Source organism: Bos mutus, chromosome 4, assembly GCF_027580195.1.
Source record: "Bos mutus isolate GX-2022 chromosome 4, NWIPB_WYAK_1.1, whole genome shotgun sequence".
NCBI classification, from domain to species: domain Eukaryota; kingdom Metazoa; phylum Chordata; class Mammalia; order Artiodactyla; family Bovidae; genus Bos; species Bos mutus.
Window position 1 is genome coordinate 113,397,403 of NC_091620.1, and position 24,194 is coordinate 113,421,596.

Sequence of the window (24,194 nt, forward strand, 5' to 3'; positions counted from 1 at the left end):
CTTCCATTGTGACCAAAACCACCTGCTTCAGCTACGAGATCATCCTCTTTGCAAACACACGTCACATGTTCCTCCCAGCCCCAGCCCTGTCCTCATGCGCTCCAAGCTCACGGGTTCTCAACACCCCAGGGATGTGCTCTGAGGCTTACATGTGTCACCTGGATGGTAAACAGATAAATATCTGGTCTTGTTCCAGTTCCTGGTACAGTACCCGCGAAACTCATGGGAGTGGTGAGTGTCTTTTGTATGTTGATGAGGTGACAGGCAGCTGGGGGACTGGGGTTCCCTAAACAGCTTCAGAATTGGGGCTCACCAAAAGGCCTAGGCACAGTTTGAGGGCTGGAACCTGCAGCCTCATCCCATGACCTCTGGTGGGGGGAGAGGGACTGGAGACTGAATTAATCACCAATGGCCAATGAGTTAATTAATCATACATATGGAATGGAGCCTCCACATAACCCCTGAAGGACAGGGTTCGGGGAGCTTCCTGGTTGGTGACCACTCTGGGGGTGCTGAGAGGGGTGCACCCCACCCCCACACCTTAAACTTATGCATCACTCCCATCTGGCTGTTCTGAGCTGTGTCGCGGGGGCCGTGTCAGGCCCTTTAACCTGTCGGGTCTGGTTCTAACTCCAGGCAGATTGCGTCAGAGCTGAGCTAAGCAGTAGGACACTCAGCTGGTGCCTGAAGAACTGGAGAACTGACGTTGGGAGGAAACACCTTACATTTGTTGTCAGAAGCGATGTGAGTAAAAACAGCTCAACCTGACAGTGAAAAACAGGTCCTGTGGCTAAGACTGTCCCACCCCCACTGCTGGTCTATCTTCCCACGGAGCTCAGGCCCCCGTCAAGGCCCCTACCCCCTACCCTGTGGGCTCTGTGGTCTCAGTGGGGTCCTTCGTGTCCTCGGGAGGGTGCATGCTTCCTGGCCCTTCAGATCCACCAGCAAAAGAGGACCAGAAGGAAGAGAAGGCAGGTCCCTCTGCTCCCCCATCACAGCTCAGCTTTTCTACATTCAATAAATAGAGCACCCCCTCTGCCTTCTGAGTCTCTGCTGATTCACTCTCCTTAGCTCCCAACTGCTCTTAGAGGCACCTGAGACCCTTCAGATCCCCCACCTTAAACATGACGTAGGACAGGGCAGCCCGTACTAGGCAGGATGCAGGGAGGATGCGCTCAGCCAATGCAGCCAGACTAGATGTCTGAACCGCCCTCCCACGGCAGCCTGGACCATCAAGCAGAGCTTCCCCCCACCCACAGAGGCTGCTGCAAGCCCCCCGACCTGACTCTCCCCGACCCAGCCTAGAACACAAGTCATCTCAGCTGACCTGTGGCATGTGGCTCCTGCCATCATGATTTCCACTTTGCACCCAATATTTTAAACCCAAAGAGTCTGAGAATGCCACGAGACCAAAGATCCAGACTTCCCCTTACTTGGCCTCAGTAACTCTGGACCCAGAGACTTCTCCCTTAGGGAAGATTTTCTTAGAAATGATGCTGAACTTCAGAACTCTTCATCCAAGACGTGGCCCTGCAAACAGCATCCCTTGTCAGAGCCCACGTGGGCTCCACTCCAGGTGTAGAGGAGGGGACTCAGGTCGACCCCTCAGACCTTGGCTGGTTCCCGCCCTGATTCTGGCAAGACGCAGGGCTCTGAGTCCCCTGTTCTCCTTTGCCCCCAACAAATAAGCTACCAAAGTGGGCCCACAGCAGAGGGAAGATGTCACATGTCCGGTATTTCCGGAATGGCCGCACGGTTGGGAGGTGGGGCTCCGGCTCCCCCGGGGAGCCAGGCACAGACCCGGAGAGCAGGGCAGACAGTGAGAATGCACCTGTGTGCCCACCAGTGCCGACCCTGGTGGTGCTTCCCTCCTGGGGCCAGGGAGCCGCAGCCCCCTGGCGGCTCCCGCCTCCTCGGGCTTCCTCAATAGGATTACCACCCCCGGGGCAGCACCCGTGCTTAAGGAGGGGAAAGAGGATCTATTTCTGACCCGAGAACGTGAGATTGACTCTGCTAAATAGGGCAAGGGCCTCCGTAATACCTGTCACCTCTATCCTCAGGTTCCTACTCCCCAGGGAGCCGACAGGGACCAGTGCCTGCGCGCACGTCCTCACTTCGGAGAAGCCCCAGGTGACCCTGCCAGGCTTAGAAAAGGTCCTGTGGACTCAGATGGCACCTGAGTGCCCCCAAACCCAGCACTGACGTACCAGAGCCTACGTGAGGCTGTCACAAGGACGGAGATCGATGCAGGAGGACTTTTGCACCCTGGGAACCGCCCCCCGTGACCTCCAGGGTCTCAAGGAATAAAGAAAGGACAGAACTGTGAGCATGGTGGGGGCAAGAGCAGGTCCTACCTCCAAAGGCCTCAAACCCCAGGCCTTGGCTGTGACACTCCAAGCTCCAATGTGGCCACCCTGCCGGGAAACAGGGAGAAACACAGCCCCGAGACCGTCCTGAACCCCAGAGCCCCAGGAATCTCAGGAACACATCACCTTTCCTGCAAAACTCCCCCAGGAAAAGGGAAACGAATGAAGACCTACTGTGTGTCGGGAATTGACTTGCATTTTCCTTTAAGGTTCACAAATCCTGAGAGCAAAGAATCCGCATCCTGGCAGGGTCTGAGTGGGCAGAAACACACCCCCTCCCCCTTACCCCTTCCTCCTCCCTGGTGGCACCCAGGGGCACAGAGGATGATGAAGCTGGGGTCCCAGAGGGCAATTCTAACCCTTCCACCAATACAAACTTGACCCTGAACAAGGCATCTGTCTCTGAGGGCTCTGGTTTCCCCAGGTACCAGATAAGATCCTCTCTCCCCCACTAGCAGGGTTGTCCTGAGGGTCACATGACATGCATTCCTGTAAACTTAGCTTCACAAAGGAATCACCCCTCACCCAGCGCTTGCTCTGCTCCTTTCCAAACAGCAGCACGGGATCCTGGCCCAGCAGTTCTAGAGTCCCGCAGACTCGGCCCCATCACCCCACCCAGCAAGGACAGGACTAGGTCATCAAGGGGCTCGTAACAATCGCCTCAAGGCTGCGTGTTTCATACAGTGTTCTCCCAAAAGTCACTTACTCTGTGACTGTTCACATCTCAGTAGTCTGTCTGAAGCATAAAGATCATTCTAAGAAGAATGGCTTCTAGAGAAATAAAGGACAAAAAGCTGGAAGAGATGCACACCCTCAAAAATTGCAGACTGGTAAACTTCTTCCTTACCAGTAATTAAATGTAAAAAGATTAAACCCTCCAATCAAAAGGCAATGATTGGCAGAATGGAGGGGGAAAAAAAAAAACACATGATCCAACAATGTTCTAAGACTCAGTTTTAACCCAAAGACACAATCAGGTTGAAAATAAAATGATGGGAAAGACTATTTCATGCTAATATTAATAAAAAGAGACCTGGAACTACTATACCAACATTAGTCAAAATATACTGTAAGTCAGAACTGTTAACAGAAGACAAACAAGGGCATCGTATGTTGAGAAAAGAGCCTCAAAACATACGAAGTAAACACTTACAGAGTGAAGAAAACAGACGCGCAGCACTACTGGCTGGAGACGTTGACATCCCAGGCTCAGTAAGGCAAGGAGCAACCAGACAGACGGTCAGTAAGGCAACAGAAGACCTCGCCAGCTCTACAAACCAAACAGCATGGACACAACAGAACACGCCCCCTCAGCCACAGGACAACACGTATTTTCCTTAAGCGTACATGGAACATCCTCAAGGATAGACCATATGCTCAGCCAGGGAGAAAGCTTTTCAAGTATGAAAACCCGTAGCCACCATCTTACTCAGTGGTGAAAGACTGAAAGTTTTCCTCGAAGATCAGGAAAAAGACAAGCATGTCCACAACACTTCAATTTAACACAGCATTGCCAGAGCGATCAGGCAAGACAAAGAAATGAAAGGTACCCCAGTGGGAAAGGGGGCTTCCCCAATGGCTCAGGTAAAGAATCCGCCTGCAAAGCAAAAGATGCAGGTTCGATCCTGGGGTCGGGAAAATCCCCTGGAGAAGGAAAATAGCAACCCACCCCAGTATTCTTGCCTGGGAAATTCCATGGACAGAGGAGTCTGGCAGCCTATAGTCCACGGGGTGGCAAAAAAGTCAGACACAAATTAGGGACTAAACAACAACAAGCTGGAAAGAACTAAAATAATCTCTGCACATGTATCTTACATGTAGTACACCTTAAAAATCAGACACATGCAAGAAATTATGAGTTCATAAATGCATCAAAGTTACAAGACATAAAATCAAAATGCAAAAACTATCTATGTTTCTATATATTAACAATGAACAATCTGAAAAGGAAATTAAGAAAACAATTTTATTTACAATATCATCAAGAATAATAAAATAATTAAGAGTAAATTTAAACCAAGAAACAAAAGATCTGTACACTGGAAACTACAAAGCATTTCTACATGAATATAAAGAACACATAAATAAAAAAAAGTTATCTTGAGTTCATGGACTGGAAAATGTAGTATCATATGTCAAAACAATCTACAGATTCAATGCAATCCCCATCAAAATCCTACTGGCATTTCTACAGAAAAATTCATCCCCAAATTTGTATGAATTCTCAAGGGACTCTGAATAGCCAAAATAATCTTGAAAAAGAACAAAGTTGGAAAATTCACATTTCCTGATTTCAAAACTTACTACAAAGTAATCAAGACAGTGTAGTATTGGCAGGAGAACAGGCACACGCCAATGGGACTGAACAGAAGGCCCAGAAACCCTTACATATATGTTGGGTAAATTTTCAACATGATGCCAAGACTATTAATGGGGAAAGGACAGTGCTTTCAATGACTGAGTCTGGGGAAACTGGATATCCATATGCAAGGAAATGAAGTGACCCTTTACCTTACCACATAAACAAAAGCTAGCTCAAAATGGATCAAAGACCTAAACACAAGAGCTAAAACTAGAACTCTTAGAATACATGGGGGGAACATGTTCGTAACACTGGATGTAGAAATGACTTCATGGATACGGTACCAAAAGTAAAGGAAACAAAAGAATAAAATACATAAATCGAAATTCATCAGAATTACAAACTTCTGTGTATTACTGAGAAAAGAGAATGAAAAGACAGCCTACAGAAAGGGACACATAGTTACAGATCATATATCTGACAGGGGGTTAATATCCAGAACAGATTAAAAAATGCCTACAACTCAAGAACAAAATGCAAATCAAGACCACAATGAGATATCACTTCATGCCTATTAGGAAGGATGGAAGGAGGGAGAGATATTGGAAATTTCCAATTATTAGTATGGATGAAGCGACTTAGCAGCAGCAGCAGTATGGATGTTGGAGAAGGAAATGGCAACCCACTCCAGTGTTCTTGCCTGGAGAATCCCAAAGACTGCAGAGCCTGGTGGGCTGCTATCCATGGGATGGCACAGAGTCGGACACGACTGAAGCAACTCAGCAGCAGCAGCAGCAGTATGGATGTAGGAGAAATTGAAACACTTGTGCAGGCTGATGGGAATGCAAAATGGTGCAGCCTGTGTGGAAGAGTCTGGATGTCTAGTCAAGAATAATAGCTCTTGTGATATGGATTAACCTTTGAGAAGCATGGAGCTGTGCAGCATCACCACGATACTTGATAAGAGATGACAAGCGATCAGAGTCCAAAGCCCCATGGGACCCGTTAATGCATACGCTGCCCATCTAGGGTGCAAGAACACAAAAATTCCCCAGACGCATTACAGAAGGGAGGATATGGGTGGTGGAATTTTTCAAAAGGCAGAATGAAAAAGTGCCATGTAGAGTGAAGACTGACAAAGAAGGCAGGCTCACAGAGGGAAAGAGACCAGGGCTGCGACAAGGTCACTTTCTGTGATGGGAAACACCACCTGCCCCATGTGCCTGCACGGGGCAGAACTCATGCTGACAGAATAACATGAACAGGGTCCAAGCCCGGCCAGGCAGCCTCCTGGGGACACAGGTCTTGTCTTTTTCCACTGACTGAGGTCACCTGGGGTTCTCACCTGATGTTAAGACCGGATGGTGCTCAGCAAAGCCTCAACAGCCACGAGGGGCTGCAAGAGGACCATGTACCTTATTGTATTGTTATACAATAAGTAGGCAGGGTTTCCAGATCACTCATGAGCCAAAAGGCTGCAAACCTTTCTGAAAGTGCCAAAAAAGAAACCACTGAAAACAGCCTACAGGAACCCAACTAAATGTCAAAGCAGGACTCAGCACGTTTTTATAAATGGAATAAAGTATAAACATATTTATGAATACAATGTGTGGATGGAATACTACTCAGCCATAAAAAAGATGGAAATGATGTCATTTGCAGCAACACGGATGGACTTGGAGGACATTATGCTAATGCGAAATAAGTCAGACAGAAAGGCAAATACTGCACAATATCACTTATCTGTGGAATCTAAAAAGAAACAAAATCAGAGAACAAACTAGCAGTTACAAGTGTGTTTTGGCGGGGGTCGGGGGCAGTGGGCAGCAATATAGCGGTGGGGAGATACAAACTTCTGGGTGTAAGACAGGGTCAAGAATGTGTTATACAACATGGGGAATCTAGCCAATGTTTTGTAACAATGGTAAATTGGAAGTAATTTTTTTTAAAAACTGTACAAAAATTTTAATTTTTTAAATGGTAAAAAATAAAACAGAATGCTACATATAACAATATAGAGCTAATCACTAAAACCTGTCAGTGAAATTCCCAGATTAAGTAATAGCATCAGTAATAATAGCTCTTACAAGGAAGGTGAAGTGTCCTTTTAGGACAATTTCTAAAGAAAATTAAACAAAAATAAAGTGAGAGGAAATGCATGCACCTTAGTACACAAAAGGTGTTCAGTGGAAGGACTGATGTTGAAGCTGAAACTCCCATAATTTGGCCACCTGCTGTGAAGAGGTGACTTGTTTGAAAAGACCCTGATACTGGGAAAGATTGAAGGTGGGAGCAGAAGGGACGACAGAGGATGAGATGGTTGGATGGCATCACCGACTCAATGGACATGAGTTTGTGTAAACTCCAGGAGTTGGTGATGGACAGGGAGGCCTGGCATGCTGCAGTCCATGGGGTCGCAAAGAGTTGGACACGACTGAGTGACTGAACTGAACTGAACTGACCAGCAGCATGCATGTGACCTGGGAGCTGGACAGTCTGGCCCCACTCAGCTTACTGATCTGGAACCTGCAATGATAACCGCATCCCTCTGAGATCTGTGGGCATGCTGAAGTTTAACAAGTACCATTTTCAGACACTATTAATATTTAACTTGTGTCCATACAGAATTTTCCAGCTCCCTCCAGAAAAACACACACTTTTTTTTTTTTTTTAATGGTTGTTATTGTTCAGTTGCTAAGTTATGTCCTACTCTGCGACCCCATGGACTGCAGCACGCCAGGCTCCTCTGTCCTCCACTATCTCCTGAAGTTTGCTTAAATTCCTGTTGATTGAATCAGTGATGCTATCTAACCATTTCATGCTCTGCTTCCCCTTCTTTTGCACTCAATCTTTCTCAGGATCAGGGTCTTTTGCAATGAGATGGCTTTTCACATCACACCAGCCAAAGTATTGGAGCATCAGCTTCAGCATCAGTCCTTCCAATGATTACTCAGGGTTGATTTCCTTTAGGATTGGTTTAATCTCCTTGCAGTCCAAGGGACTCTCAAGAGTCTTCTCCAGCACCACAGCTCAAAACCATCAATTATTCGGCACTCAGCCTTCTTTATGGTCCAACTCTCACATCTGTACATGACTACGGGAAAAATCATAACTTTGACTATACGAACCGTTGTCATCAAAGTGATCTCTCTACTTTTTAATATACTGCCCAGGTTTGTCATAGCTTTCCTTCCAAGAAGCAAGTGTCTTTTAATTTCATGGCTACAGTCACCATATGCAGTGACTTTGGAGCCAAGAAAATAAAATCTGTCACTGTTTCCACTTTTTCCCATTCTATTTGCCATAAAGTAATGGGACTGTACAGTTCTTCTGTGTATTCTTGCCACCTCTTCTTAATATCTTCTGCTTCTGTGAGGTCCATACCATTTCTGTTCTTTATTGAGCTCATCTTTGCATAAAATGTTCCCCTGGTATCTCTAATTTTCTTGAAGAGATCTCTAATCTTTCCCATTCTATTGTTTTCCTCTCTTTCTTTGTATTAATCGCTGAGGAAGGCTTTCTTATCTCCTTGCTATTCTTTGGAACTCTTCATTTAAATAGGTATATCTTTCGTTTTCTCCTGTGCTTTTCACTTCCCTTCTTTTCACAGCTATTTGTAAGGCCTCACCAGACAGCCATTTTGCTTTTTTGTGTTTCTTTTTCTTGGGGATGGTCTTGATCCCTGTTTCCTGTATAATGTCACGAACCTCTGTCCATAGTTCATCAGGCACTCTATCTATCAGATCTAGTCCCTTAAATCTATTTCTCACTTCCACTGTATAGTCATAAGGGATTTGATTTAGGTCATACCTGAATGGTCTAGTGGTTTTCTGCACTTTCTTCAATTTCAGTCTGAATTTGGCAATAAGCAGTTCATGGTCTGAGCCACAGTCAGCTCTTGGTCTTATTTTTGCTGACTGTATAGAGCTTCTTCATCTTTGGCTGCAAAGAATATAATCAGTCTGATTTCAGTGTCAACCATCTGGTGATGTCCATGTGTAGAGTCTTCTCTTGTGTTGTTGGAAGAAGGTGTTTGCTATGACCAGGGAATTCTCTTGCCAGAATGCTATTAGCCTTTGCCCTGCTTCATTCTGTACTCCAAGGCCAAATTTGCCTGTTACTTCAGGTGTTTCTTGACTTCCTACTTTTACATTTCAGTCTCCTATAATGAAAAGGACATCTTTTTTGAGTGTTAGTTCTAAAAGGTCTTGTAGATCTTCATAGAACTGTTCAACTTCAGCTTCTTCAGTGTTACTGGTCGGGGCATAGACTTGGATTACCGTGATATTGAATGGGTTGCCTTGGAAATGAACAGAGATCATTCTGTCATTTTTGAGATTGCATCCAAGTACTGCATTTTGGACTCTTTGTTGACTATGATGGGTATTCCATTTCTTCTAAGGGATTGCTGCCCACAGTAGTAGATATAATGGTCGTCTGCGTTAAATTCAACCATTACAGTCCATCTTAGTTCACTGATTCCTAGAATGTTGATGTTCACTCTTGTCATCTCCTGTTCGACCACTTCCAATTTGCCTTGATTCAAGGGAGTTGCTGATGGACAGGGAGGCCTGGCGTGCTGCGGTTCATGGGGTCACAAAGAGTCGGACACAATTGAGCAACTGAACTGAACTGAACTGAATGGGACTGTATGCCATGATCTTAATTTTTTGAATGTTGAGTTTTAAGCCAGCTTGTTCACTCTCCTCTTTCACCCTTATCAAGAGGCTCTTTAGTTACTGTTTGCTTTCTGCCATTAGAGTGGTATCATCTGCATATCTGAATATGAAGAATTGATGCTTTTGAACTGTGGTGTTGGAGAAGACTCTTGAGAGTCCCTTGGACAGCAAGGAGATCAAACCAGTTAATCCTAAAGGAAATCAGTCCTGGATATTCATTGGAAGGACTGATGCTGAAGCTGAAGCTCCAATACTTTGGCTACCTGAATGGACTCATCAGAGAAAACCCCGATGCTGGGAAAGATTGAAGGCAGAAGGAGAAGGGGACAGCAGAGGATGAGATGGTTGGATGGCATCACTAACTCAACTGACATGAGTTGAGCAAGCTCTGCGAGTTGATAAACAGGGAAGCCTGGCGTGCTGCAGTTCATGGGGTCACAAAGAGTTGGACATGGCTGAGTGACTGAACTGAATCTGTATATCTAAGGTTGTTGACATTTCTACCAGAAATCTTGATTCCGGCTTGTGACTCATCCAGCCTGGCATTTCACATAATATACTTTGCACATAAGTTAAATAAGCAGGGTGAGAATATACAGCCTTGGTGTACTCCTTGTCCAATTTTGAACCAGTCTGTTATTCCAAGTTTGGTTGTAACTGTTGCTTCTTGACCTGCATCCTGGTTTCTTAGGAGGCAGCTACAGTGGTCTGGTATTCCCATCTCTTGAAGAATTTTCCACAGTTCTTGTGATCCACACAGTCAAAGGCTTTAGTGTAGTCAATGAAGTAGATGTTTTTTCTGGATCTCACTTGCTTTCTCCATCATTGAACAAATGTTGGCAATTTGTTTTCCAGTTCCTCTCCCTCTTCAAACTCCAGCTTGTTCATCTAGAAGTTCTTGGTTCATGTACTATTAAAGCCTAGCTTGAAAGATTTTGAGCATTACCTTGCTAGCATGTGAAGTGAGCCCAACTGTCCAGTAGTTTAAACATTCTTTGGCATTGCTCTTCTTTGGGATTGGAATAAAAATGGACCTTTTCCACTCCTGTAGCCAATGCTGAATTTTCCAAATTTGTTGACATACTGAGTGAAGCACTTTAACAGCATCATCATCAACTTTTAGGATTTTTAAGCAGGTCAGCTGGAATTCTGGTATCTCCAGAATGTTTTGTTCATAGTGATGCTTCCTAAGGCCCACTTGACTCACACTCCAAGATGTCTGGCTCTAGGTGAGTGATCACACCATAATCGTTATCCAGGACCTTTTTTGCATAGTTCTATGTATTCTTGCCACCTCTTCTTAATCTCTTCTGCTTCTCTTAGGTCCTTATTGTTTCTGTTCCTTATTGTGCTGATCCTTGCATGAAATGTTCCCTTGATATCTCCAATATTCTTGAAAAACTCTTTAGTCTTTCCCATTCGATCGTTTTCCCCTATTTCTTTGCACTGTTCATTTAAGAATGCCTTTTATCTCTCCCTGCTATTCTCTGGAACTCTGCATTCAGTTAGGTATATCTTTCCCTTTCTCCCTTGCCTTTTGATTTTCTTCTTTCGTCAGCTATTTGTAAAGCCTCCTCAGAAAACCAATTTGCCTTCCTGCATTTCTTTTTCTTCGGGATAGTTTTGGTCACCACCTCCTGTACAATATTACAAACCTCTGTCCACAGTTCTTCAGGCACTCTGTCTACCAGAACTAATCCCTTGAATCTATTCATCACCTCCACTGTACAACCATAAAAGGATTTGATTTAGGTCATACCTGGCCTAGTGGTTTTCCCTACTTTCTTCCATTTAAGCCTGAATTTTTGCAATAAAGAGCTTGTATTCCAAGCCACAGTCAGCTCCAGGTTTGAGGTATACTTGATTTACAATACTACATTATTTTCAGATGTAAACCACAGTGGTCAAAATTTTTACAGATTCTACTCCACGTATACTTAGTACAAGGGTTGTGACCTGCTCCCACTGCAGAGGGTCAGCCCCACATACGCCACCAAAGGTCTAGGAGCAGAGACACGCACCACAGTCAAGGGGTTTATGGTCCCCAGGGCCGCTCCTAACTGGACCTGAAGCTCAGCACTTTGCGGCATCATCAAAACCCCCGACCTGCTGGCCTTTCATCCTCACAGAGAACAAAGAGGGAAGGTGCCCACTTCCTACTCACTCGGCTGGGAGGGAGACGTTTGGCAGTAGAAGAGGCAGGACAATAGCTACCTGTGTGCGACGCCTCCAAGGAAATGTCTATCCACACCCTGGCCGGGACTCCTGCCGTCAACCAACAAAAGGCAACTGATCAAAGGGACAGTCCACGTGTTAACAGGTGATCTGGCTGAGTCTCTGAAGACGGTGGGCAAGAAGCCCCATCTGTGTTTGGAGCCATCAGCTGGACTCCATCAAGAACGCGAGATCTCCCCAATGTCTACATCATTCATGGTCCCGGAGGTACTGCCAACGAGGGCAAAGGCTCCCGGACAAAGACAGAGTGTGACCAGATGTGTTTGCCTGAGGCTCTGATGCCAGACTACACGCCACCGAGATTAATCAGATATCCAGCCAGACCGTTTTCAGCAGAGAAAACTGCTAGAAGCCCCTATCTGCTCCCTTCCCCAGCTGGCTCCCACACCCACCGCCTGCCACTTGGCTCGGAGATAGTGGTTGGGTTTATCTGGGCACAGTTACTACTTGTTACACATTAAACAATGAAGATTAGAAATGGTTACATAACGCCACCACCCCACAGCTAACGTCCACAGGGGCCATGGGATCCCAACTCTGGGGACAGGATGGCCAGAGACCGGTCCAGGATCCCAGGTCCTGAGAACTCACACCCCTGGAGCCCCTCTGCCGCCAAAAGCCACAGCTAGGAGGGTGCACTGCTGACCACCAGGGCCTGGGCAGGTGGCCCTGGGTTGGCCCCTCCCGGCTAGGGAGTGGACCAGAGCAGAGACCACTGTGGGCTGGACCCCGGCGCATCCTGGTGTCAGCCCACTACAGGCTGTGCTAGAGCCACCGCATGTCACTGCATGCTGGCAGGCAGGGCGCAGGCACCACAGGCAGGGCGCATGCAACTCCACCCCTAATCAGGAGCCTTCTGAACAGAAAACCAGATCCTGGGGTCTTTGGCACCCCTGTGCTGTGCTTTGTCATTCAGTCATGTCCGACTCTCTGAGACCCCATGGACTGTAGTCAGCCAGGCTCCTCTGTCCACGGGGATTCTTCAGGCAAGAATACTGGAGTGGGTTGCCATGCCTATTGCCAGAGGATCTTCCCAACCAAGGGATCGAACCCAGGTCTCCCCCATTGCAGGCATTCTTTATCCCTAGACACCCCTAGATACAGCCAATCTGCTCTAACTCGGAGAAGCATGGAAGGCATCCCAGCGAGAGTGGGTTACCACCCTGCTTCAAAAATGCGCTGGACAGGACTCACTCCATCATTCCACATGTGCGCACAGAACCCTACAGCAGCCCCCTGGCCTGCTGTCCTAGGCACACTCCTCTGCTTCAGGGGGAGGGCACTTCTAAGCCGGCCAGGTGCACCGTGAGATCCAGGACCACACTCCACGTGACAATGAATGGTCCACGACCTTGTAGCCTCTGGATCCCTGGTTCTCAAGGCTCTTCCAAACAACCCCTTCCTCCCTCCATTATCCCATCTGCTTCCCTCTAGGCCACCTCCACCCTGATGGACAAGGACACACTGGCCACTGTCAGATGCCAAAGTCCTCCTTACCCACCCTCAAAGCCCTGCAGAGCCCAACGCGTGGGGAAGTCTGAGTCAGACACAAGACTGGGCACCTCGACTCTCCTCATACCTCTGGGGCCCACGTGACCATCAAGGCCAGCCAGTTCTAGTTTTCCAGGGTCATACCTGCCCCAAAATGTCAGAGCAAGAATAGCAGGGACGGGAAAGGCTATTTCTTGAAGTCACAAGTGTAAAGCTATTGGATGTCATGGAGAAAGCAGGGCTTTATTTTAAAACGATCGAGGAACTTCCCTGGTTGTCCAGTGGCTAAGATTCCAAGTTCCCAGTGCAGGGGGCCCAGGTTCAATTCCTGGTCAGGGAACTAAATCCCACATACCACAACTAAGAGTTTGCAAGCTGCAATTGAAGAGCTTGAGTGCCACAACAAATGAAGATCCCACGTGCCATTAAGCAAGACCCGGCGCAGCCAAACAAAGGACAGTTAAAAAAAAAAAGATACAAAGAAAATAACACACTACATGTAAGCAGGTCCTGTGCTAATCACTTCATATACATTCCACACATTCCACACATATAACCATACACACACAAATGCAAACACAGCCCTGAAACAAAGGATGACGAAGGCCGAGAGTAAGTGACTTGCATGAGGTGTCCAAGCAAGTGCTCCCTACCAGAGCATGTGGTAGGAAGGGCTGGGAGCTGTCCATGGCCCTTAGAACACTAAACTCGGATGTGGTGCCACGGTCGGTCACAGGTACAGGGAGCGGCCCACTGGGGTGCCGTGTTCAGATGCAGAGAAGCCACCAGCATGCAGCTCCCGGGACAAGCAGTGAAAAGAGTGGGTGAAGAAGAGCAGAAATTCACCCCAGGAGGATGGGATCCACGGTGATCAAGACTCTGTTCTTTCAATATTTTAAAGTCAATCCAATGAAAGCTGGGGAGGCTGGTTCTGAGAGCAGAACTAGCAGGGTGTCCAACCTCAAGTGCAGGACCACGAGCCCTCCTCCCAGTCTGGGCCGATCACCACAGCTTGGAGGTAGACACTGCGGAGGGAACCAAGGCACAGGATCCAACCCTGAGAATCCAGAAGAAATCAACGTGCACAGGGATGACCTGGCCACGGTCCCAGAGACAGTCCCCGGAGGAGAGAGCCAGCTTTCTTCTGGGATCTGGACCTCAGGCGGTTCTGCCGCTCCTCGAGGTGTGCCGGCCCACCCGGCCACTGCTCCCACCCTGGATGCGAGCTCCTGGACCTGACCACACGTGCCCTGCAGCCTCGGGAGCAGAAACGGAGGGCCTCCAGAGGGGATCTTTTAAAAGGCATAAAGCTGGGGGCAGGGGAGGGGGCTCACTCACAAATCTAAGAGCAGAACACCCAGCCAGGAGAGGAGATGGAGACCCAGGCGCCACAAACCCCAAGCATCAGGAACAAGGAAGCAAGAGGGGGCCCACGGGAAGTGCAGGGCTCAGTCTGATCCCTTGAGGCCCTGCTCTCACTCCAGGCATGTGGGTTCCTCTCCTGAACCAGTAACAGGGCTCCTGGTACCACTATGAGCACAGCTGCTGATGCCGAACAGCTGACAGCCCCAGACTACCACTGCCCTCCTAGTCACGGTGGAGAAGAGGCTTCTTCAGACAGTCTGGCTGCCAAGGAGAAGAGACCCCATACAGGGGCCCCAGGGTCTCCCCACACAATGAGGGCAACCAAATGGCCATACCCCGAGGCCCAGCATCTGCCTTCCAGTGACCTCGTTGAACACCGGCGGCACAGCAGGGCCCAGACATCGAAGCAAAGCCTTGAGCCCTAAAGACGAAGGTCACGCAGAATGGGTAGGACAGCACCCTTCAGCCTCACCTGCCTGGGCCCCTGTGTGGCCGCGGCTGGAGAGAACAGTGTGGGTGCGGGTAAGACAAGCCCCGAGGCCAAGGGCCACGTGCCACAAGGCCTTTTCCAAGCACCCACAGCTCCACGGAGGGAATGGGCAACAACCAATAGCTCTTCCTCTCCCCCACCGCCCCCAGGACTGTCTGGGGATCACAACATTGGACCATCAGCTTCTCTCAGTGGCCCAGGTGGCCAGCGAGGGGCCAGCCTCAGGGCCCACCCTCCCTCCCCTCACAATGCCTCCCTCAGTAAGGAAAGAAAGTACAGTCGCTCAGTCGTGTCCGACCCTTTGAGACCCCATGGGCTGTAGCCCACCAGGCTCCTCTGTTCATGGGATTCTCCAGGCAAGAGTACTGGAGTGGGTTGCCATTTCCTCCTCCAGGGGATCTTGCTGACCCAGGGATCAAACCTGGGTCTACTGCATTGCAGATTCTTCACCCTCTGAGCCACAGATAAGTTCTTGCTTGTCATAAACTCTGCTTTCTGGGTAAGCCAAAAGTGCACAAAAAGAAATAATGTAAAAATTGGAGAGAAGAGAAACTATGGAAGAAAGAGCCCCCCTCCCCCCAAAAAAGGAAGTATATCCAAAAAGAGGTTTAAGAAAGTCGTGCATCTGTGATGTGAGACAGCAGTGCTGCGCCATGAAAGCGGGGGCGGTGGTTCGGACAGTGATGCTCCACGGCAGGCCCACCGCCTGTGACACACTCCCCGGAGGCGCAGCTGGTGAAGAACCCGCCTGCGCTGCAGGAGGCCTGGGCTCCATCCCTGGGTCGCGAAGATCCCCTGGAGAAGGGAAAGGCTACCCACTCCAGAATTCTGGCCTGCAGAATCCCCATGGAGAGAGGACCTTTCGAGCTACAGTCCAAGGGGTGGCACAGAGTCAGACACGACGGAGCGCCTTCATTCACTGGTTGGGGATGTTGACAGTGGGGAGATTTGGGGGCAGTAGAGCAAGGAGTATAAACAGTAAATCTCCATATTTTCTGCTCAATTTTGCAGTAACTGTAAAACTGGTCCAAAAAGTAAAGTCTAAATAAAGTAAAAATAATAATAATCAAAAAGAAATAAAGAGGTCCTTAGAAGTTAACAATGAAAACAAAATTTAAAATCCAGTTAAAAGCCAAGTTGATATACTCTACAACTTAAAAGAACTCAACGAAATAAAAGATAGAGAACAAGTCCAGCAGCTAACCATGAAATAAAAGTGATTCTAGGAAGAAAGAAGAGAAAATTGGGGAGAGGAAAGAAATTAAAGAACTAATTTTAAAAAATCGGAGTCTCCAGCTTGAAAGAGCCTTGATGTGCTCTGCACAATACATATAGATGCCCAACAAGGCATAGCTACAAGGAATTTTTGAATAAAGACACAAAGAGAAAATCCTACAAGTTTCCAGACATGGAAAAAATAAATGAATAAAAGATAAATAAAACACTGAAAAGTGAAGGGTTATAATAAGGACATTTTTGGACAAGCAAAGTCTCAAAAAGCTTGAATGCATCTCTTCTTTGGAAGCTATTATGAAATGCTCTCCATCAAACTGTGGGAAGAAACCACAAAACAGGGATCAAGAGAGCCAAGAGAAGAACAAAGGGCCCGCCTGGGACCATGGAGGAGGAGACGGGGATAGAGCTGAGCAGGGAGGCTGGAGGGCAGCCAGGCCCCTGGGGACAAAAGGCACACCAGAGACTGTTTCCCAGAGACACAACTAGCTGGATACCTCAAGGTGTCCAAGAGAATATTTGCACACCTGTGTTGGCTTGGAGTGGGGGTTGGGGTAGGGAGCAGTAAGTACATAAACTACCAAGCAAAGGCAAATACAACTCCAGAAGAAAACAAGACGTCCTGGAAGACAGAGAAAGTGATCCCAGCACACGCATCTGGACCACGGCAGCCGCAGGGTGTGCTGGTCCAGCCACTCTCACCAGGGACGACAGGAGACAGGATGTACAGGTCAGGATGCGAATGAGACGGAGGTCCACTCCTCACCTTCCAAGAAGGGTAAAAGAATCCCACACGAAGCTGAGCTTTGGGTGGGTGGGGGAGAAAGACAGGTGGTAAGGAACTGCAATACATTATTAAACATCTGCTTAGAAATACGGAGATGAATACAGAAAATGTTGATAAGCCTGGTTACTTCTGGGCAACTGACTCTTCAAACTACGTACATGTATTGCTCTGATTAAAACAAAAAACTAAACTTCAAAAGTCTGCCCGAGGTATTGAGGGATTAGAAAGCTCCTGACCCTTTAAATGGACACAACTTGTGTGGGTAAGCCAGGCCAGGAGAGTGGAAGACAGGGCCCCAGCTGGGAAGAGAAGGACACGACATAGGCCAGGGGTGTCCACCACGGCCCTGCAGGCCCCGGGGTGGGGAAGGGCCAGGCCAGGTCTGCAGTTAGGTGATGACCAAACCAGGGAGCGAGAAGCCACCCTGACTTGCCCCTCCTCCACTGGGAGATGCTGAGAGGTCTCATGCATTCCTTCATCTATAGAAACATCCTGGCAGGGTCCCATGAAACCTACACAGTTCTTCAGAGGAATCCAACAGCATTTTGGAGCAAGAAACCTGGAGGCTTTGGGGTGACACACCCACAATCTGTGCTGGTCCACACAGGACATCACCCAGCTCAACCTCCCAGCCAATGGGAAGATTCCCCAAGCAGGGTCCCAGATTTCATGCCGGCATCACCCTCAGGCCTGACGAGACCTCCTATGCACATGATGTGTTCAGTCGTTTCAGGCATGTCTGACTCTTTGCGACCCCATGGACTGTAGTCCACCAGGCTCCTCCATCCATGGGATTCTCCGGGCAAGAATACTGGAGAGGGTTACCATTTCCTCCTCCAGGGGATCTTCCCCATCCAGGGATGGAACCTGTCTCCTGTGCTTCCTGCATTGGCAGACAGGTTCTTTACCACTGAGCCCCCCAGGAAGCCTGTGTGCATGATGCTACCGTACAAACCCCTGAATGGAAACGCTCCTCAGTTTGTAGCAGCTTTTTGGTCAAGATGAGTTTCTTGGAGCAGAGAATCCTAAGATTATTACTGATACGGGATATAATTAAAGTCTTCATATTAAAGTGTGTTCACAACTCATAAAAGACTGGAAGAAAACACTCCCAGGGATGAAAGTTTCCCAAAAAAATAAACCAAAAGCCCAGCAGGTGGGAGAAGTGAGTACTCGCAGGGTCTCTCCCCTCCAACAAGCATCTCAAATTTGATCCAGGTGGCTGGGGGTCCCTTGCTGTTGGTAGCCACATGACAGGGGGTCTCCAGGTACCTTCTGGGTTCTCTCCTGCAGAGTGAGACAACGGTGAGCTCGCAGCCAGGGCCAGACAGGCAGGTCGCCGGTCAGTGTCAGGGGCAGCGTGCAGACAGCTGAAGATCCCAGCCACCCAACGCAGTTTCAGCTGCAGTAACAGTGAAGAGGGCAAAAACACAGCAAACTCTTTCCAGGCCACGTGCTTTCTGAGCCTGTGCTACCAGGCGAGATTGCGGCTATTAGTACCCGGGCCCGCTGACCTGGCTCCAAGACCCAGCCAGACTTCTGGAAGATGCGAGGCTGCCAACAGCACCGCCCCAGACACGGTGCAGGAGCCACTTGGACAGGCAGCCCATCAGGATGTGTGGTTCACGTGCATTTTAGTCCCAGCTGAGCTAGGTGTCTGTGCAGACTCCAGACACCGAGCACCCTGGGGTCCTAAAGACAGAGGCCACCAGGCCCCGTGTACCTGCGCCCAGCGGTCTCCATACAGGCATCCAGCATCACAGTGTGTCTGAGCCTGTGTATCTCAGCCACTGCAAATGTCTTGTTCCTGGTCACAAAGAACCAATTTTTGATGTCTGTTCTTCCCCATGGTCTGGTTCAAGTGGTCTGTGGCCAGGCGAGGTCTCCATCCCACCATCTACCTCTGCTCATAGCATCCTACCCATGGGCTGCTCTGAGGCCAGGAGAGGCTTCCCGCTCACACTGACTGGTGCTGAAGGCAGAATTCAGCCAGTGACACAAGGTTTTGTACAGCTAATGGGTCCAGAATCAAAAATACAAAAAAAGTAAGTCTTCTAATTAATAGAAAGAGACCTCGTAAATTAACAGAAAGCAGCATGACCCAGCACGCAAGCTGTTCTAAGGCAGGCTTAGGGTCACAGACGCAGCATCTCTGAGCTCTCACCACGTACCAAGGTGCACACAACCCCAGAGGCACCCCACCTTCCCTGCAGGTCGGCACCCCTGTGACTCTCGTTTTACAATGAGCTAGTAAAAGCTAGCTCAATGAGCTCACCCCGCTGCTTAAAGAAGATCAGGAGTCCAGCTGAGGCAGAGTGCCCAGTGGAGTCATCAGTATCGTCCACCCACCTGGGCAAAAGCAGAAAAGAGCAACATGGTGGCAAAGGAGATGCTAAAACACACAGTCCAACCTGGCAGAGGAAGCCCAAATGGGAAACCCCTCAAATCAGGGGTCTGAACAATCAAGGAAATCACGCCCCAAGCCAGATGTAAAGTCACTGGTGGAAAAACAGGAGCAATGTTCGAGTTTTCCCAGTCACACCCAGTCATGACCCACTAACTTCATCCTATGCGTCTGGGCAGGGATTCTAAAGCAAGACTATGACTTAAGTTATTTCTACCTCAACATCCACCCAGATGAACAAAAGAACACTCAAGCAGGCCAGGCTCCGCTTATTCTCAAGCCCACCTCTCCCACTAGAGGAGCAAAAAGGGGTATCTCCTCAGAGTTGTTTTATCCCCAAAGCAGAAAGTCATGAGCACTCATTTCTAACTCTGGGGTGATTTTTGATGGCTTTTTTTGGTCTCAAAAACAGTCGTCCCATTTTTCCTTGTTATTACAGAAAAGCCAACAGACTGGTGATTTTAAGCCTTACCTGCTCTCATCTCCTTACAGTCAACAAGACATGATCATCAGGAGCAGGGACACCAAACAGAGAAGGTGGGGGAACAGACAGCTCCCCAGAAACATGCCATGAAGCATTAACACAATGTACACGCCAGCCAGCGCCTGAACGGATGTGATCAGTTTTACACCCGTTGGTGCAAAAACCTTGTTGACGGTTCCCAGATCCCCAAAGCACCCATTTGCCCACCAAGTCACTTGTCTGTTCTAATATCTTCCTTAATCTTCCAAATGGCCAGTTAAGCAAAAGATAAAGACAGGTGAAATAAAGTCTCAACAAGCAGAAAAAGTTTTAGTGAAATTATGAACATATGACTGACTACATACATGAAAAGCAAAACAAATGTTTTCTCTTTACAGATCCACACGATTCCACGTTGGTTTGACAGCATGAGAAACTGACCAAGGCATCACACTCCAAGCCGTAAACACATACACTTCCTCCCGCGAAGCAGGACAGAACTCCCTACAGTCAGTGTCAGAGTTCTGACAGGGAGACCAGCCAACCACCATGCATGGCTCTTTGCACCAGCGGTTAAGAGTTGGACAGAATTCCAAGGAAATAAGTTCCTTAAACTATGTCATCTTGAAAGTTTTATCAGCTATACCAACCTAGAATTTCTAAAGCTGTAAGAGGAAGGTAAAGACACGGTGGATGTCTTTGTTCATGCAGGAGCTTGGTTTCTATACATTGACAAGTCTTAGAACAGCCTCATCATCCAAAGCAAAAGTTTGAGAGTCTGGCTTTGTTCCCCTCTCCCGTTTGAGGGTCAATGGCCACAGAGATGGTCACTGTAACTGGGCCAGGCCTGTCCAGGTTCGGATCCTGGCAGCTACCACGCTACAAGCCCTGGCATGAACCTGCCCAGCTCCAGGTTCCTAGTCCACAATGAAAGGCATTTTGCCCAGTCCAAAAGCTGTACACACCACGGGCAATACCCAGTAGAAGACTTTAGCGGGGCACAGCTTTTATTAAAACACAGTTCTTATTACAGTAAACATAACCACCATATCAGACTCATGACTTCGTGGTATCAAAATTTCCTTCCAAAACAAATGTGTATCTAAGCACAAAAAGTGAGCGGACAAAAGAAAACAATGATAACAGCCTAGTGATAGGGCAGGTATCCAGGAGCCACGGGAATGGGAACAGAGTCTGCTGGTTCTCCGGGTGTGTGACCAGCCCAGGGACGCTCCTAGGGCCATTTCTCTTTTAGATGCAAAGAAGCCTGAACCACAGAGAACTGAAAAAAAAATAGTTCTGGCATTTGCCAGCCATGTGTTTGGACATGCAATTTTTAACCTTCTGAGCCTGGGTTTGTGCGTGTCTGATTCTTTGCCACCCCACGGACTATAGCCCACCTCCTTGGTCCATGGGATTCTCTAGGCAAGAATACTGGACTGGGCTGCCATTTCCTACTCCAGGGAATCTTCCTGACCCAGGGGCCAAACCTGAGTCTCTTACATCCATCTCCTGCATTAGTTGGTGGGTTCTTTACCACTAGCGCCACCTGGAAGCCCAAGCCTCAGTTTCCAAACCTGTAAAATGGGGAGCAGGAGGGTGCAGAGGATTAAAAGTAATCAGGCTTTGAACGTGTCCCATAGACAGTGAAATGCCACACAAGTATCCCTTGCTGCACTTCTCAGTTACTTCCCAGTTGCTGGGTGTGTGACTGTCCTCAAATTCCCTCCCCGTGATCTGGGGATTGGCCTTCTCTTTCAAATGTGTCCAATAAAACTCAAATATTATATGCAATAATCCTAGAGTTCTGATTCTTAATCGGAAAACCTAGTCATCTAGAACCATTCCTGGAAACACTTTGGTTTCAGAGCTTTTTTCCTAAACAAAATACTAACCTAAAAGACACCACCATCACCAGAAGTCAGAACTTCTTTGGCCACAGAAACCTAGAACCTATTTTTCCTCCTGGAAAGAACGAAGGAATCAGCGAGTCAACTCCTATTAAAAACGTCCGGCTTGGTGCTGTAAACCCTAGTCAACGCCTGTTGCTGTGTTAACATGTGTTCTTAGTAAAACTGAGCGAAACGTTAGAGAAAACACCACTTCGGAAACTCGGGGGCTCCGAACCGCTGAATCAGCATTTTCAGAAACAAAGTGTTCTGGGTTAGGCCTTGTAAACAGCAGCAAAGAGCAAGTTGTGCAATAACGCGTGTTTACTCACGAGCGCTACTTGTTTGGGTCTTTTCTCCGCATCTCTTGAATGAAGCTGGGGACAACGTTTGCAATAAAGCTTTCTCTCCAAGGAATGCATCAGAAAGATTCGGGCCCGGGCAAAGTCACCTGTGGCTCCCCTACGTGACCCACCGTCTCACCGAGACAAATGACAGAAACTTGGCGTTTCTTCCAACCCCAAGACAAGAAAAACACAATAAAAAGTAGAGAATGTCTCATTTCCATAACGCACATGCTCCAGGGCCGTCCTCAGGCAGGCGCGGGGAGAGGCGATCCAGAGGCCGAGAGTTGCATCAGAATCGCCTTCGGAGAACCGCACGGCTGTTATCAGGTTTCCCCGGCTGGCGGGCCGCTAACCCGCGAACCCTCGACTTAGGGTTAGGCCCTGGGGGCGGGGAGACGGGTCGCCAGCAGAACCAAAGGGAAAGATCCCAGTATCTGCCTCGCTCCGGCTCCGGAGGGTCCGGCCCCACCGCCAGAGCACGGGCGCACTGGGGGCTGCAGGGGCGCGCGGCGCCCACCCTCCAGGCGATCCGGGAGCGCGGCCTTGGCCCTGACCGCCCGGCGGCGCAGCCCCCACCCCGGCCCGGCCCGTGAGCCGCCGGCGTCGGACAGGAGGGCTCCAGAGGGCGCCGCCCGGGCTCCCCGGTTCCCCGGGGTCGCCGACGCCGAGCGCCGCGCCCGGTCCCCGCCCTCGCGCGTCGCAGCCCCCGGCCCGAGGCGACGCCCTTCCGCCCGCCGCGCCCCCGCGGCGCCCGGCGTCCCCGGCCCGGGCGGCCCGCGCGCAGACAATGACGCCGGGACTGCAGCCCGCCCGCCCGCCGGCCACAAAGTAACTTGGCGCCTCGCTCGCCGCCCAACTCCGTACCTGCCACGGCGCCGTTCCCGGCCGCCTCCGCCTGGCCGCCCGCGACCCTCGGCGCGGCCGGGGCGGCGCGCGTCCCGCGAGGCAAGGGCGGCGCGCAGGGCGGTCCCGGCCCCCGCGTGCCGCCGCCCGGGGACCGCGCGCAAACTTTGACTCCGCGCGGGGCTCCGCGGCTTCCGAGCGCCCAGCCCGCCACGGCGCGCCGCTCGCGTCCCTTCCTGCCTCCTCCCGGCCTCCCCACCCCCTCGATGGGCTTTAAACCCGCCCGGCCCCGCCCGCCGCCGCCGCCGCCTCCACCTCCGCCGCCTCCGCCTCCTCCCCCGGTCGCTTTTCCTGCTCCTCCTCCCGCCGCCGCCGCTGCTGCCACCGCAGCCCGGACCGCTCGGGGCCGCCAGCGCGGGCAGGGCCGCGGCCTGGGCGCAGGGCGGGTCGCGGAGGGAGCTCGGGGCGCTGGCGGGGTGCGGGGCCGGGCGCTTCCGGAGGTCGCTGCTTCTGGGGGCTGGCACGGGGAACTGGAAGCCGGCAGCTGGGCGTGGGCGCCCGGATCCCTCGTCCCGCTCTCGGGACTCCCGGACGTGGAACCGCGACCACCCAGCCTGGAGCGCCCTCGAAACACACATCAGACCTCTCCTGGAAGGCAATTTGCAAGCGAATTCTTTGAAACTCAAGTTGAAACTGTGCGGGCCCATTCCCTGTCCCGGGCGCAGCGGGAAGACTGCACGGAGGAGCCTGAGGAGCGGCTGCTGGACTGGCTGTGCCTTGGGCTGCGGTCCCGCCTGGAACCGGGGAACCCGGGCTTCAGCGTCCGCCCGCCGCTGGCGGGGTCTGGAGCCTTGACCCTCGTAGCCACAGTTTCCCTATCTGCGTACCCGCCCGGGAGCGCGCGTGGAGTGGGAGGCCCTGCTTATTTTCTTTATACTAACAGGCCTCAAAGTCCTTGTCTTTGCAATAGGCTAATAAGCCCGCCTACGAGTAATGTCCTGAGGGTTAAATGAGATGTTAACTTGTAACATAAAGCGAAAGGTAAGAAGGAACCCCTGCGTTCATCGACGTCATTGTAATTAACATGACTGTTAATATCTCTATCGAATCAAAATTATAATACAAATAGGATAATAACAATAATTATGTCTTTTTCTGGGATTTGATATTATAAAAGCAGCTGCACTAATAACTTACCTTCGTTGAGCGTGCGTTTTGTGCCAAACATTTCATTAATCCTCTGATTTCACCCTCTGAGCTTGTTTTAGGAGATGCCCACTGCACAGACTAGGAAACCCAG

The 24,194-nt window shown here is 49.7% G+C and overlaps 1 protein-coding gene across 6 annotated transcripts in view; it reads right to left on the minus strand.

Moving 5' to 3' along the window:
• Positions 1-23,115, minus strand: part of GRB10 (growth factor receptor bound protein 10) — a 218,390-nt gene extending 195,275 nt beyond the window's left edge. For 2 of the 6 annotated variants that reach the window (XM_070369917.1, XM_070369918.1), the window contains exon 1: positions 22,916-23,113. The gene's annotated coding sequence lies outside the window, so the exon portion shown is untranslated. Of the gene's footprint in view, positions 1-22,036; positions 22,197-22,279; positions 22,693-22,915 lie in introns of those variants that run through there. The other 4 variants (XM_070369916.1, XM_070369913.1, XM_070369914.1 and 1 more) reach the window with 4 other exon arrangements.
• Between the last annotated feature and the right edge of the window lie 1,079 nt (positions 23,116-24,194).